Consider the following 16,055-nt stretch of genomic DNA (forward strand, 5'->3'; position numbering starts at 1 on the left):
ACGTGTGTGTGTTTGTGTGTCTAGGGTGAGAAGTCAAGCTGCCAAAGGCAGAAACAGCAGGCTTCCCAGGCAAATGAAATGTAACAGAAAGGGAAGAGGAGAGAAGGCAGGCGGAATGAGAGGGGAGGAAGAGGGTGGGGCCTGGGCAGAGACCCCGCCCCCGGGCCTCTTGAACTAGCCAGTGCTCCTGCCCCGGGAGGAGGCCCCGCACAGAGGCGGAAGCAGAGCTCAAACGGCGACTGCAGGGCTTGTGAGCGATTCTGGAGCAGAAGTTCTCCTCACAGAGAGGGACACAGCAGACAGCAGGCACCATGGAGCCCCCTTCAGGCCCTTCCCGCAGACGGTGCGTCCCCTGGAAGAGGCTCCTGCTTGCAGGTGAGTGGGGACAATTTTCAGGGAGTGGGCAGAGACAGTTTTCAGGGAGAACAGGAGACTGGGTGGGAACTGGGGGAGACAGGGCTCTGAGAGGGGACAGAGTGCTTCTGTTCAGACCTGAGGGCAGAGGACAGGGGAGCAGGGAGGGTAGGCCCGGGGGCTCAGCCACAGGAGACTCTCCATGAAATAGAACTGGTGAGGGGCAGGAAAACTTCAACTAGTGTAGCTTTTACAAGTTATTCTTCACTGAGCAGTAACTGTTGAAAACTGATGACGATAATAATAACTTATGTCTGGGTGTCACTACAGAAAAACACTTAACCACGACACTAAACATTGTCCTTACCCCCCACCCTCAGAAACTGACAAAACCAGACTGTGGAATTCCTGGGACCCCTCATTCCTTCATCCCCAGGTACAATGTCTGGAGCCTGGTCCTGACACTGTGTTTCAAGCAGGATCAGACAAAGCCCCTGCCCTCACGGAGCTTACACTCTGTGGGGAGGAAGACAGACAAGCAGAGAGATCTAGAATGTGCTGTCAGGCGCTGACAGGCGTCATGCAGGAAATGGAGCAGGGAAGGGTCAGCAAATGAACACGGAGGGTCTTTACAGCAGGTGGTCGGGGGGGAAGGACATCTCCCAAGAGGCCCCTGAGTGTGAGCAGTTGTGTGAGGGCAGTGAGGGAGTGAGCCAGGGAAAACTGGGGAAACAGAGGAAATACAGAGCCCAGAGGGGCCGAAGTGATGGGGGTCATGCTGCTGACCTTGAACCAGGAGGACACACACACATATACACACACACACACACACACACCGACGCTGAGGGATGAAGAGAGCTGCTTAGGACCCAGGGCACCATTTTTCCATTCCCCACACAGGTCAGAATATTAACTGATTTCTCTCTCTTCCCTCCTAGTCTCACTCATAACTTTCTGGCCCCTGCTCACCACTGCCCAGCTCACTATTGAAGTGGTGCCCCCACTTGCTGCAGAAGGATCGGATGTTCTTCTACTTGCCCACAACATGACAGAGAATCTTCTAGGCTATACCTGGTACAAAGGAGAAAAGGTAGAAAACAGCCAGCTAATTGCATCATATAGAATAGCCACTAATGTAACTACCACAGGGCCTGCACACAGCGGTCGGGAGACACTTTACCCCAATGGAACCCTGCTGATCCAGAAAGTCACCCAGAAAGACACAGGATCCTACACCCTGCTCATCACAAGGGATGATTTACAGACAGAAAGACAGACTGGACACCTCCACGTACACCGTGAGTGCTTCCTCTCTGACCTCAGGGTTTTGGGGTAGAGAGCGGTTGAATTCTGCTCTGACAGACCCGGATGGTGCCTCCTTCTCCCTCTACATTATGTCCCGTGTTGGGGTTTGAACATTTAGTGCAGGACACACACAGTGGAGACGAACTCCAAAGGGTCAGAATTCCACACAGGGGCTCTGGACCCTGCAGACACTGCAGAAAGAAGGACGGTCTGATGGGAGGGACTCAGCAGAGGGAGAGAACTCTCAGTCCAGGCCCCTGGGTCCGTCCCTGCGACCATGACCCTGAGGAAGACCCTGCAGGACTCAGCAGGGGCCTGGCCTGAGGGGTCCTCACAGAGAAGCTCAGGCCCACGGGGAAGCCCCTCCCCAGACCCTGTCCCAGGGTCCCGGCTCCAGTGACCACGGAGAACCTGGGCCGCTGGTGGGTGTTGGCCTCCCAGGCGGGGCTGACGGGCAGGTGATCCCAGCTCCCTGAGGCCAGAGTTTCTCAGCAGGTCATTGGCCAGGGCTCAGCCCCAAGAGCCGCGTCTGAGCAGGGGTGGAGCCCAGTCCTTCCCCTGAGACTCAGCATGGAGAGCAGGCTAGGCTGGGTCCCCACGCCATTAGCCGACCCTCTGGGCCCCAGTGGAGGCTCCAGAGGAAGGTCAGCATCCCCAAGAAGGACCAGAGGAAGAGAAGATGCTCCCGGCAGCTCCTCACCCCGCAGTGGGCAGCCCAGGGAGCCCTCTCCTGTGGACACAAATAATAGTAGAGGCAGGGTTTTCTTTTCAAAAATATTTATTTATGTATTTATTAGGCTGCATCGGGTCTTCATTACGTCACACAGGATCTTTCTTTGTGGTTCGTGGGCTTTGTTGGTCCACTTAGTTACTCCAAGCCCTGTGGGATCTTAGTTCCAAAACCAGCGGAACCTGCATCTCTAGCATAGCAGGGCAGATTTTTAACTACTGGACTACCAGGAAGTCCCTAGACACAGTGTCCATGTCTAGCTTTAGACCAGCTAATTATTCATGATTTAAGGTTAATACACAGACAACATGGCACTCCTGATGCCATTTACCATTTATTCTGTTTTACTGAAGACAAGCTCAGTAAAATACAGGGAGATACAGTCAGTGAATCAGTCACACAGACCATGAGTGGCCAGTCAGGGGAAATATGTGTGGAAGGGTCAGGCCAACATCACAGCCCCACCCTCTCCTCCCTCCCAGGGGCCTTATCTAGGAACCCAGAAACCAAGTGTTGGTTCAGATCCTTTCTTCTTGGGCCTCCTCAACCAGAGGGAGATTCTAGTGTGAAAAGTCAAGGGAAATGGACAATTAATCCCCTTTACTCTGGAGCTAGATCTTCCCAGGTGGCCTCTAGTGGTAAAGAACCCACCTGCCAACACAGGAGATGTAAGAGACACGGGTTCGATCACTGGGTCAGGAAAATGCCCTGGAGGAGGGCATGGCAACTCAGTCCAGGATTCTTGCAAATTACCTGCATCAACAATCAAATCAGTGACAGGAATGTCCAGGCCTCCCCTCCTTAGGTAGCCAATGTACAAGCTCCTCGCACTGAGTGAACCAGAGTTCATTTATTTGCTGGTTACTGGAGGTGTTGGGTGTCACTCCCACTGGAGTAAAATGGAAAGGACTCAGTCTACTTCCTCACTCCCCATCTACACCTGCACCCAGCACAGGGCCTGACAGGCTCTCAGTGTTTCTTTGGGGAAGGAAGAATGGAAGGAAAAAGGACAGATGAATGATCTGTGATCTCTTCAGGCTCTGGAATCTGGATGCAGAGTCCTAGGAGGCTCTGGCCACACCTGCCGCCTGTCTCTTCGGGGAGGGGACCGGTGTTTTATCCTCTGACCACCTGCCCCTAAAGCCCACTGGGAGCCGAGTCTCACCTCGGCTGTGGGGCTGCTCCGCCGTGGGAGGGTTTCCAAGGGTGGGGGCAGGGGGCCTGCTTCTGGGCCGCAGTGGGGCTCTTGGACCTCTGGATGTTTGAAGTCACTTGAAACCCCCACTTTGAGGTCGCTTATAAATGGACATTTCTCGCTCTCTGCTCTTTCCATGTCTCTCACCTTCCTCCTTCATTTAAGCCGGGACTGGCCTTGTTCTACACAGCAACCCACACTGAAATTCGTGCGTGCACTCTCAGTCATGTTTGACTGTTTGCTCCTCAGTTCTAAGAGATATCTGCAAAGCTGGCAAGGAGCCCTTGAATTAAAAGTCACCCATCACAAAAAAAAATTTATTTCTCACAAAATTGCAATTGATTTCATATTCCTGCTGGAAACCTGTGTGAAGGATGGTCTCTGTGAAATGGGGTAGTGAATTCAGAGGGCCTTCCATCATTTAAGTCCCAAGCATAAGACACCTCCAATGGCTCAGATGGTAAAGAGCCGGCCAGCAATGCAAGAGACCCGGGTTCGATCCCTGGGTTGAGAGGACCCCGGGTCAGGAAGATCCCCAGGAGAAAGAAATGGCAACCCACTCCAGTATTCTTGCCTGGGAAATCCCATGGACAGAGGAGCCTGGCGGGCTACAGTCTATGGGGTCACAATGAGTCAGACAGGACTCAGGAACTCACACTATCGTAAGACACCTAACAGGTGCATATTCATGGCAGCCATACCTGGTACCCAGGTAAAGATGTAACCTTGAAAAGATGGGAAGTGATAACATACAAAAATACCCATCATCAGTCCTTCTTACATTTCCAAAGACTTCAAACATATGAGTGCAGAAAAGCCAGGTTGGAATTGAGGAATGTGGTCACCAACCTAGAAATACAATCAGAGAGGAAAAAATCGCAAGGATATAGGCGGTTACTCACCTCACAGCAAGCTTCCACAGAAAGTCTATACCTTGGAGGAACAAGCAGAGACTATTTCATATTGAGATATTTCCCAGAGCCCCTCTCATTCATTCTTCTCTTTTCTTTCCACAACAGATAAACCGACACCAGAAAGTTCCTCTGACCTCTCAGCTAGTGCCATTGTCGGCATCGTGATTGGAGCTGTGGCTGGGGTGGGTCTGATAGCAGCCCTGGTGTATTTTCTGTACATCAGAGAAACTAGACGGTATGCCACCTTTCCTCTTGTTCCGCTTTCTTTGAGGCTGACTGCCCTGCTTGGGAGAGGGAAGGAGACTTTGTCTCTGTCTCTGGCCTAGATCTGCTCCTCAGTCTTCCTGCTTCTTGGCACTGATTCTTATGGGTCTCCTCTTCCCTGGTCTTCATGTTTCCTGTAACCCCCTGTCTCTTGGACATGGCTATTCCCACCTCCATTTGTTTTAGAGGGACAGAGCCAATTGTGTTCCTCTGTCCCAGGCAGGGAAACCAAGGTCCAAGAAGGAAAACCAATGAGGACATGAAAGGAGGAGCAGGAGGAAGGGAGACCTGTGCTCTGTTGACCACAAGAGCAGGAGGAGGGAGGGACACGACTGGAAGAGAACCTAAGAAAAGCAGGAACAACCCAAGGCCTCCTGGGCAATAAATAAAGTGAGAAATATCCAGCATCTACCTACAAAAGTGGAAAGATGTCCGGGTAGAAATAGAAGCAGTTGAGATGAATGGCCGTAAATGTTCTGAAGAGTCAGTAAACCAGAGAGGAGTAAACATGAGAGGGGGTAATGGGTAGATTGAAGACAGAGGTCCTAGGAAGAAAGAGGACCAACCAAGATAAAAATGAACATGGAGGAACCCCATGGAATCATGCCAACACTGTGCTTCCTAATTCAAGGAGCAGAGACCCTGTGCCTGGGAATAGTAGTCACTGTGTCTGATATTTATTTAGGGCAACTGAGCAGCGTGATCTCACAGAGCACAAATCCTCAGATCACAACCACAGTAAGTAGAGCCACTCACTCAGTGAGAGCTGGTTTGTTCCACCACGTGCCCTGACTGACCAGGGAACCCCTACCGTCTGAAATATGAGAGGTGATCTCAGTCCCCAGCCTCAGTTTGGTACAGGTCCTCACACTCTTCCTCGTCATGGAAGAGCCCCCAGAGAGATGGCCCCTCTGAGGCCACACAAGCCAGGCAGCCATGAGATGGCCGAGCTTCCAGGAGCCCTTTCCTCATCCTACCTCCTTCCCCCTTCTGCCTCTGTTATGGATGCGGACTTCTCCTATGGTGAGACTTTCCCTGCCTCTGGTGCTCTGGGTGCTGTGGGCCTCAGCCTGTCCTGCCTCTGGAGCCTGCCGCCTAGACACACACCTGTGAGACACACGTGGGCAAAACTCAGGCCTTGTGAACTGCCAGAAATCTTCAGAAGTGCACTGAGGCCTCCCTTCAACACCCCCACCCTGCCCCACCACCACCTTAGTCTAATGCACTGGGGTCTGGACCACAGACTGAGGGAAGAGAAATCCTTAAGTCTTAATCATGGGCCCCAACCCTCCCACTACCTGCCACCTCCTTCAGCTAGAAGTCACATCAGCTTTAGGAACAGTCCTTTCTGAGGCCATAAGGCAACTCTGCATTTTCATGGGTTGATGACTCTCCTTTGTTTCCCAGGTCAAGGACACTCTGACAGTTCACCTGAAAAGGTAAGCACAGCCAGCTTCACTGGCTCCTTTTCTCATGGAAATATCTCTGTGTAGAATGGGTTAGTCTTGTAGACACAAATGGGAAATCAGTTTGGGTCAGAGTTCTTCACTGCAGCAACAAAGAAGCATTACTCCCACGAGCTCACCTCACTGGACTTGACCACAGCTGGGACCATGGACAAGTAACTTAACCTCATAGAGCCTCAGCTGAGTCCTCTGAAAAATGGGTGTGCTGCCTACTTCACAGAGGAGGTCAAGGAATTAAATGACATAACAAAGGTAAAGCACTCAGCACAGTGGCCAGAGCAAGAAAGGCACTAGATCATTCTCCCTCTTCTGCCTCCAGGCTGACTCTGCTGTTACTGATAAATGATAATTTCCAATGTTATAGACCTGAGGTCTTGATTCCTTTACCTTCTAATACTTTTACTGAATTTTTCTCATCTTAATCTTCAACAGAATACACATATAAACTGAAAAATGTTTCAATCATAAGTATTGGGTTGACCCAAGTTTCTTCAAGTTTTTCCATGAAATCTTATGGAAAAACCTGAATGAGCTTTCTGACCAACCTAATAATTTTAACAGTGTGTAAGTTTCCACAAGTTGTTCATATCTATATAAACAGTATCAATCATTTTTAAAAAATCAACCCCCCTCAACACACACACACACACACACACACACACACACACACACACACACAATGCTCCAGTTACTTCCCTCTGAAGAGTAAGGACTATCTTCACTTCCAATGCATTAGATTACTTTTACCTGATTATGGGCTTATAGAACTGAAAAACACACTGTGTACATGGGTCTGGCTTCTTTCATTCAAAATTGTTTTGCAAGATTCATTCATATGGTTGTGTGCCTTTATTGTCTACTTATTTTTATTGCTATGCCATCGTATTCCATTGTAGAATTCCATAACCATCCATAATGTTTAATGATTATTCAATAGGATGTTACTAATCAGAGAAAATAGGTAATAAAAGCCCTTCTCTGAAGCTAAAAGTTTCAAAGTGGTAAGAGCATGGGATGCTGAGTGACCCTGGACAAGGTGAGGGTCTGTCCTGTGATGCTGATTTAACTGACTGCGGCTCATGCCTTTCAGGTTAATGAAATTGAATATTCCTCCCTGAACTTCAATGCCCAGGAATTAAAAAAGAAAGCAACTTCAGCCTCCCCATCTCCAACACACACAGAAACAATTTATTCAGAAGTCAAAAAACAGTAATGGAACCTGTCCTGCTTGTTGCACTGTTGACTTATTCTAAGCTTCCCACCTCCATCCCCAGGAGATTCCTCTGCCCTCAGGGAAAATGAGGAGAGAGTCTTCTCCCCCCCCCCCATCCCTAATGAGGCTCCTCCAGGCTGCCTGGTCACAGCCCCCTCCTTCAGTGTCAGTGGATGAAAAGGCACATCCACGAGGAGGTCTGTAGGAAACCAAAACTTCCTCGTCATTGAAATCTAGCAAAGCGGACCTTGGGAGAAAGTTGCCAGAACCTCTGCCCCTAGACCAGGTGTAAACTTGTGTATTCCTTCCCACCTCAGTCCTATTGGAGTCTAACATGAATTTGCCATAACCTGGAGAATTATTTCTTATCCACTGAAATGCCTGTGCCAGAAAAAAAGAGCAAGGAGAAGGAAAATGAAGAGCTTCTGCACTCTGAAGCCCGATGTGAACCCGCCATTCACAGGAAGACACATACATGACCAGCTCTGAGCTGGGAAGTTCTACACCTTTGTCCACTTTCAGTGTTGTCTACCTGCAGGATCAGGGACTAAGCAACTTACTACTTAGCTGGAATAACATCTAAACCTTTGAAAGAGTGCATTCAGAGAACCCGATAGAAGCAACTAGAAAACAACTTCTCAGCAATCGTTAAGTGTATCCTGATGGAAACTGTAAAAACAAACAAACAAACAAAAACAATACACACTGTTTTAGTAATGCTACGGGCTTTATTCAAGGCAATGCCCAGAGATTCATGGGTCATCAGTTTATGGGGCAGTCAGCTCGTACCAGATGCAATCTGCTGGGATTGGGGAAAGGACTCAGAAAGTCACCCTGCAGAGATTATTTAAATAATGGTCAAAGAATGTACAATTTGGGGGTATTGGTTGTTTTTTCCCTTCCTTCTGAGACATTCTGCCATTTTAATTTTTGTAACTGCTTGTTTATGTGAAAGGGGTTCTGTTTAATTTGCTGCATAAGCCAATCTGACCACTTCAGGGGGAAGAACCTACCTAAGCCCCTCATGTCCCTCTGGCCATTAGCTCCCTAAGCCTTGTGTGTCAGGGGATCCGCACAGAAAATAAGAAGTAGCAGTTGTCTACCTTCACGGCCAGAAATGGGTCTCACTCCGTTTCTAGGTATCTCAGGCCAGTCATCAACCCCGTTCTCTTGCGTGTTCCCGCCTGTGCCTGTTCTGTCCGTCTGCCCCGCTTACCTTCTCAGGACGCCTTCTTGAGAAGCAGGAGCGCCCTGCAGGGAACACGGCCCCTCATGCTGTTAGCATTGTTTTCAGCCCAGGAGGCCGCACTGGTGCGCACGCTCCTTAGGACACAAGGATTATGACTCAGCCCTGGGTTTCTTGAAGAGCCTCTGGAATTCTTCTCCCACGGGGTGCACGGGACCCAGTGTGTCGGCACAGAAAGGGAGGACGGGAGGAGGAGAGGCGCCCCTGCTTGCCACCAGCCTTCTGCACAGACGGGGCCTCCTTGGGCTGCTGAGAGAAAGGCTTTATTCCACCTTCTTGACGGACCTCCTGCTGTGTGGACTGGCCCCCGAGAGGGGTGGCTGGAAGCGCTCTGTACTCAGGTACCTCTTTCAGGGTTTTCTCACCCTGATACAGACTGTGTCCACCTCCCCTCATGCAAGGACTTCTGCATAATTTAATTTTGCCTGGCTGAGGCCACTTCTGAATGATTTGTAAAAATTGCTCTATATTTATAATAAATATTGTGTATCAGATATCAACATGCTGCCTCATAGTTGGTACTGCTTTCTACACTGCCTTCCTTAAAAGCAGAAGAAATAGAAATTGCTGGGGAGAGAAGCTGAGAGGGCGCTGGCGGAGAGACGCGCGGGTCGTGGCTGGTCGCGCACCCCAGTTCTAGCGCACAGAATTTACTTTCTCCTTGCGTTGGGCGGGTGTACCCAGGACGGAGTTCTCCGAGCGGAAGACAGTCTGCTCCGGGTGAGCCCGAGCCGCCCCAGAAATGCGATGGCCGAGGAGCGGGCACTGAGGACCGGACCGAGATTAAGTTTCCAACCAAGGTACTGGATTCTCCTAGATAAAAAGTATCTAACAGTGAAAATGGCGTAATCTGCATTAACATCCCACAACGTGAAGACATGACAGTTAAGGAACACACACGGACTTGTGGCACAAGGAAATGTGTGCACAGAAGAAGGAAATCTGTAATCCTTTAAACACTGAAAGACATTTTTCCTCACCAAAATGGATACATTCTGCTCAGTTGTCAAGTTTGAAAATCTCCAAGAATTAAAGAGATTTTGTCACTGGGGTCCCATTATAGCCCTTGGTGTTAGAGCAACATGTTCCACCATGGCCATGATGGGCTCTGTGTTGTGGTACTGGCCCTTACATACCACTGGAGGAAGTGTGAGTTTCATCCTGTTGATGAACTGGACTGTCATGATTCTTTATAATTTCTTCAGTGCCATGTTTGTTGGTCCTGGCTTCGTCCCTCTGGGGTGGAAACCGGAGAATTCTCAGGATAGCGTGTACCTCCAGTACTGTAAAGTCTGCCAAGCATACAAGGCACCACGGTCACATCACTGCAGAAAGTGTAACAGATGTGTAATGAAGATGGACCATCACTGTCCTTGGATCAACAACTGCTGCGGCCACCAGAATCATGCTTCCTTCACACTGTTCCTCCTTTTAGCACCACTGGGTTATATTCACGCTGCCTTTATTTTTGTTATGATGATGTATACGCAACTTTATAATCGGCTCTCCTTTGCGTGGAACACGGTCAAGATTGATATGAGTGCAGTCCGGAGAGACCCTCTTCCAATTATTCCTTTTGGATTAGCTGCATTTGCTGCCACCTTGTTTGCCTTGGGATTAGCTTTAGGAACAACCAGAGCTGTTGGGATGTTGTTTTTTATCCAGATGAAAATAATTCTCAGAAACAAAACTTCTATTGAATCATGGATTGAAGAGAAGGCTAAAGATCGAATTCAGTATTATCAACTAGATGAAGTCTTTGTTTTTCCTTATGATATGGGAAGTAGATGGAAGAACTTCAAACAAGTGTTCACATGGTCAGGGGTCCCTGAAGGAGACGGACTGGATTGGCCAATAAGAGAAGGCTGTCACCAGTACAGCTTAACCATAGAACAGTTGAATCAAAAAGCAGATAAAAGAGTCAGAAGTGTCCGGTATAAAGTGATAGAAGATTATAGTGGTACCTGCTGTCCTTTGAATAGAGGAGTTAAAACATTCTTCACGAGCCCCTGCACTGAAGAGCCTCGGATAAGGCTACAGAAAGGGGAATTCATCTTAGCCACAAGAGGGTTACGATACTGGTTGTATGGAGACAAAATTCTTGATGATTCCGTTTTAGAAGGTGTTTCAAGAATAAGAGGATGGTTCCCTAGAAACTGTGTAGAAAAGTGCCCCTGTGACGCCGAAACAGGTCAAGCCCCAGAGGGCGAGAAGAAAAATAGATAGCCACTTTTGAAGTAAAATTCCTCTCAGTCTGCTCCATTACTTGAAAACTGTACATATTACTAAAGAATTATGCAATGAGCCTACCCTGGTTAAGGTGTTCTTTTCCTCAAAGGTGCCCTAGTGCCATGATCTAAATGTTTTTATTACCACTTTGAAGTGGAGAAGCCATTCTGCACATGCCTTTGAATTCCTGCACCTCTCTGCCACCTTTCCTCTCCCCAAAAGGAAAAACACTTCACCCAAGTGAGTCGATTGCATTTTCTCTAGGATTTTGTGTGTGCTGCACATGGTGGACCTGACCTGCAGATAGAGATCCCCCCCTACTAGGAGCATCTGCATGCGATGCTTTTATCCTCTGTCCCCCTTGGCTGAATTTCCGATATTCTAGATACTATAGAAATTAATTTGTCAGATTCAATATAAGCTCAGATTTTATTACCCGTCTTTTAATAATAATGATTTTGTCAAATCAAATAAAGATCAAAGGCTTGCTCTGTAAAAAAATAAAAATAAAAATTAAAGTTGAAAAATAAAAGAAATTGCTCAACAGCCTGTTTCTAAGTCCAGAGGTAATTGATCCTGGGATCTGAGAGCTCAATCAATTCATGTGCACACCTGCTGACAAAGTGTGTCCACCTAGAGCCATAGGTCACTGCTCCAACCTGCCTGGAGAACCTGCCTTTCTTCCTCTGGGAGAGAAGGAGAGAAGATGATTTCATGAGTAAAAGGTCTGCTGGGCTCTTCACTAGGGACACACCACACTGCCCACGCAGATAGATCCAGTGCATCCCATGCCTGATCCAGTGTTCACTCCCACAGTCTCCATGGGCTCAGGTGTGTAGAAATCTCTCCTGCACATCCTGCTTCCTTGTTCCCTGTCCCTTTTTCTGCCCCTCAGAGAGTCAGAGCACTTCCAACACGGATAACCTTCCTTTATTAATTCCACCAAGAATTAGCCTGTCATCTCATTTCCTTCACTTCCAAGCAATTGGAACATGTGCTGTCTTTCCCCTCCTCAGCCCCTGATTTCCCCTGGCCCTCTGCTGTGGTGCCTCCATCCAAGACCACTGGAAGCAGCAATAAAGTCAGCACACAGGGGACTTCCCTGGCGGTAAAGAATCCATCTTCCACTGCAGGGGCCACTGGTTGATTCCCTGGTCCAAGAAGATCCCACATGCCCTGGAGCAACTAAGGCCATCCACCACAACTACTGAGCCTGTGCTCTGCAACAAGAGAAACCACCGCAGTGAGAAGCCCACCCACCACAACCAGAGAGAGCCCTCACTCTCCGCAACTAGAGAAAAGCCTGTGATGCAATAAAGATCAGCCAAACATAAAATAAACAAATACTTTATTTTTTTAATTGGCAGTAGTAATTGATGGCCTTGGACTTCCCAAGTGGTGCTAGTGGTATAAAGAACCCACCCACCAGTGCAGGACATGTAAGAGACAAGGGTTCGATCCCTGGGTCAGGAAGATGCCCTGGAGAATGAAATGGCAACCCACTCCAGCCTTCTTGCCTGGGAAAGCCCATGGACAGAGGCGCCTGGGGGCCATAGCACATGGGGTCACAGAGAGTCAGACAGGACTGCAGCGACGCGGAAGCAGCAGCACCATGAGCCTGGTGCGCTCCGTCATGTCCGGTTCTCTGTGACCCGGTGGCTGGAGCCCACCATGGAATTTCCCAGGCGTGGACACAGAATGATTTGGGGAAGAGAGTAACCACCATCCTTAGACAAAACGATGGACGTGCCTTTGCTTTAAAATGATCCTGGGCTTCCCTGGTGGCTCAGTAGTGAAGAATCCACCTGCCATCGCAGGAGACATGGGTTTGATCCCTGATCAGGAAAGACCCCACATGGCGCGGGGCAACCAGGCATGCGCTCCACAGCTATCGAGCCTGTGCTCTGGAGCCCAGAAGTCACAACTACTGAGCCCACGTGCCCCAGAGCCCATGGTCTGCAACAAGAGGAGCCACTGCAATGAGAACCCGAGCACCGCAACTGGGGAAAGACCTGAGCAACACAGACCCAGCACAGCCAAAACTGAACAGACAGATAAAGCATTCTTGGTTTAAAACACACACACACACACAAGAACTCATGGCTAGGCTATTCCTGAGGAAAACAGACACCTCAGAGTGGACCCTCCAGACTGACTCTGTCAGGCCCGACCAGAGGTCCCAGAGCATCTCCTGACCTGGCTTATTCCCTTCAGTTACTCCAGGAGCACCTGGGACTCTGTGTGAGGTATTCTCTGCCCCCTCTGGGGCTCCTCTGGGGCTTCTGAGTTGAGCCCATGAAGGCCTTCTCAGAGACAAATGCCTCTGAGTTTTTCCCACTCAGCTCACTAGGTTACAGCTAAGTTTCCCACCTATCTATGTTTATCCTGATGGAAACACAAGGAGGTCTCTGCACCAGAGAAGAGACCATTTACTCAGAGACAGGGATCCAAAGACTTAGATTGGAATGCTGTATGGGTTTATCATTTGAGACCTTCTCACCAATACCCTGGGAGAGTTCAGAGCACCCAGCATTCACCACAACAGTGAGATACAGCTTTCTAAGGAAGCCCCAGAAGCCTTGAAGAGCTAGCTCTGTGATGGCTCTTCTCTGGAGCTCAGAAATTACAGTGGGAACCGCTGCCACAGAAGTGGGAAACCTCAATGCAATGGAGGAAACTGGCTCGAGAGGCAGCAGGTCTAAGAGGCGTTTGTTGTTCAGTTGCTAAGTCGTGTCCAAGTCTTTGTGACCCCATGGACTGAAGCACACCTGGCTCCTCTGTCCTCCACTATTTCCCAGAGTTCGCTCAAATTCATGTCTACTGAGCCAGTACTTAATCACCAAAGGCAAGGTGGGCCATGCTCACCATAATGGACAGTAGAGTCAATGCTGCAATCAGAGGAGTCTGACTCAACAGAGAACAAAGGCACTGGCCAACTGAAATGAAAGAAACAGGAAGTCTAACCAATTCTTACTTGACCCGTACACATGAAAGAGCTCTAAATCGAGTGAACAAAAGGCGAATAAAATCAAGAAAACAAAGAGTCAGTATCCCTCAGTCAATTTCTAGCTTAAAGACCCAGAATCCTTGGGGTGGATGTATCTTTTTCAGCACTACTTACAATAGCCAGGACATGGAGGCCACCTCAGTGGGCATCAACAGCAGAACGGATAAAGAATATGTAGTACATATGTACGATGGAATATTCTTGTTGTTTAGTCACTAAGTCATGTCAGACTCTTTCCCTCATACCTTGTCTTCTTGTCCCCATACCTCTTTCCATCTGGCTGTTCCCGAGTTATGCGTGCGTGCATCCAAAATCCCTTCAGTCGGGTCTGACTCTGTGACCCTATGGACTGTGGCCCGCTGGGCTCCTCTGTCCTTGGGATTCTCCAGGCAAGAATACTGGGATGGGTTGCCATGCCCTCCTCCAGGGGATCTTCCTGACCCAGGGATCAAACCTGTGTCTCTGAATGTCTGCTGCATTGGCAGGTGGGTTCTTTACCACTAGTGCCACCTGGAAAGCCTGTTCCTGACTTATATCTTTGAATAATAATCCCAGGACTTCCCTGGTGGTCCAGTGGTTAAGAATCCACCTGCCAGGGCAGGGGACATGAGTTCAGTCCCTGGTATGAGAACATCCCGCATGCCTCAGAGCAATTAGACCTGTGTGCCTCAAGGACTGAAGGCCGAGGGCCTGGAGCCTGTACTCTGCAACAAGAGAAGCCACCACAAGGAGAAGCCCGCGCACCACAGCTAGAGGAAAGCCGTGCACAGCAACAGAGACCCAGCGCAGCCAAAACTTAATTAACAAAGAAGTAGTAGCCCAACTACCATGGATCCCTCTCCTGTTACATGGCCTCTCTCTCTGAACCACACCTGTGGCCCCCTGGAGAAGTCCCGCTGATCAATCAATGGCAAAAGAGAAAACTTGGGGCTAGTTTACAGAGAGTTCTGCTTGATGTGCAGACACCACGTGAAAGGGAAAAACTGCAGCACGACAGACCCTTTCTGAAACTTCCCTGAAAGCCAGAGTGAAGAGAAATCCTCTGGGGGGGCGGGGCAGGGGAAGGAACTTCAGGCAGGGCACCTGACTGTCCATTTCACTTGGAAGGAGGAATGGCCAGAGGTGTGATTATACACTGATTCACGGGCTGTGGCCAATGGCTTGGCTGGGCCGCCAGGGATTTGGTTAAGAATATGAATGGAAAATTGGTGTCAAGGAGATCTGCGGCAGAAATATATGGATAACCCTCTCTGAATGCTCATTGTTCAGCTCAGCAGGAGATTTCAATAATCAAGTGGATAGAATGACCTGTTCTGTGGACACCTGTCAGCCTCCTTTTTTTTTTTTTTTAACATTTATTTACTTATTTTTGGCTGCGCTGGGTCTTCATTGCTGTGCTTGGGCTTTCCCTAGTTGCAGTGAGTGGGGGCTCCTCTTCACTGCAGTGGCTTCTCTTGTTGCAGAGCACAAGCTCTAGGGTGCTCGGTCCTCAGTATTTGCAGCCCGTGGGCTCTGGGCCCAGGGTCAGTAGTTGTGGCACACGGGCTTAGCTGACCCAGACCAAGGATTGAACCCACATCCCCTGCGCTGCCAGGCAGATTTTCAACAGCAGGACCACCAGGGAAGCCCCAGTCAGCCTCTTTCTCCAGCTACCCCTGCCTTCGACTGGTGGGCTCACGAATGTAGTGGCCACGGCGGTGAGGATGCAAGTCATACGTGGACTCAGCAACACAGACTTCCACTCACCAAGGCTGACCTGGCTACAGCCACCGCTGGGGGCCCAGTCTGTCAGCCCGCCGGGCCTCAGTCAGGGCACTGCTCCCCAGGGCGATCAGCCAGTTACCTGGTCGCAGGCTGATTCCAGTGAACCTTCTCCGTGATAAAAGGGCAGCCTTCTGTTCTTACTGGGACCGGCAGGTACTCTGGATACCAATCTGCCTTCTCTGCAAGCAAATGTCTCTGCCCAAACTACCATCCATGGCTGCCTTGGTGGTCCAGAGGTTGGGAATCCACCCACCAATGCAGGAGACACGGGTTTGATCCCTGGGCTGGGAGGATCCCACCCGTCTCAGAGCAACTAAGCTCAGTGTTACAGCTACTGAGCCCGAGAGCCACAGCTACAGAAGCCCGCG

General features: G+C 49.5%; 1 pseudogene; it reads left to right on the forward strand.

The window, feature by feature from the left end:
* Positions 1-241: 241 nt before the first annotated feature.
* Positions 242-11,072, forward strand: LOC136161387 (palmitoyltransferase ZDHHC6 pseudogene; annotated as a pseudogene).
* Positions 11,073-16,055: the final 4,983 nt, after the last annotated feature.

Source organism: Muntiacus reevesi, chromosome 2 (genome assembly GCF_963930625.1).
Source record: "Muntiacus reevesi chromosome 2, mMunRee1.1, whole genome shotgun sequence".
Classification (NCBI taxonomy): domain Eukaryota; kingdom Metazoa; phylum Chordata; class Mammalia; order Artiodactyla; family Cervidae; genus Muntiacus; species Muntiacus reevesi.